Genomic DNA, 767 nt, shown 5'->3' on the forward strand with positions numbered 1-767 from the left:
AAGTCTAGACTATAAAATGAACAAATAAGGAAAAAAATGTCGATAAAACGGCTAATATACGTAGTTAAATGTACGAAGACATAGACTCATATATAAAAATTGATGTGCGTACAAAAGGAACGTAGGAATAAATAAAAGTAAAGGGCTATATTACCGGCCAGGTAATATTGTTAGTGCAAATATTGCATCCCCGGCATGTAGTTCACTTACGAGAACCCGTTGTCACTGGGCTGAAACATGTCAACAGAAATGCTTTTAAATGAAAAATGACTTATTAAAGGACGAAAGAACTAAAATTGAACAAGGGGTTCACAAAAAAAATCAGGATTCGACCTAACTCCTCATCCCAATCCTCGGTCTCATCCTTGGCGTCATCATGCAATAGGAGAGCAGGTCATTTGTTGCAGACAGGGTGACAGCGCCCCCCCCTTCCATCTCCCCCACCTCATTTTTAAAGGGTTAAAATGGTGTAACGTGTAATAATGTCAGATCTGGAATCCTCGTGGTCGACTTACTCAAAATAAACTCTACATGACTTTAGGTGCTCTAGACCAAACGAAAAGAGCGCCAAGATGGCAGAAATATTCCATAGAAATTAATCGAAAAATCTTGTTAGCCAGAGACTCGTGACAAAACGTTTTGTAAATGACTACCCTGCATAGCATTTCGCGAAAAAATGCCATTTTGTATTGTCCACTTAAACACACAGTTAGACGTCCTACGTGGAAAATCCTACAAGGAGAGCCAGAGTCAATACCCTCTGCGTT

This window comes from Penaeus japonicus, unplaced genomic scaffold (genome assembly GCF_977035675.1).
Source record: "Penaeus japonicus unplaced genomic scaffold, GWHDUDI00000001_assembly GWHDUDI00000001, whole genome shotgun sequence".
NCBI classification, from domain to species: Eukaryota; Metazoa; Arthropoda; class Malacostraca; order Decapoda; family Penaeidae; genus Penaeus; species Penaeus japonicus.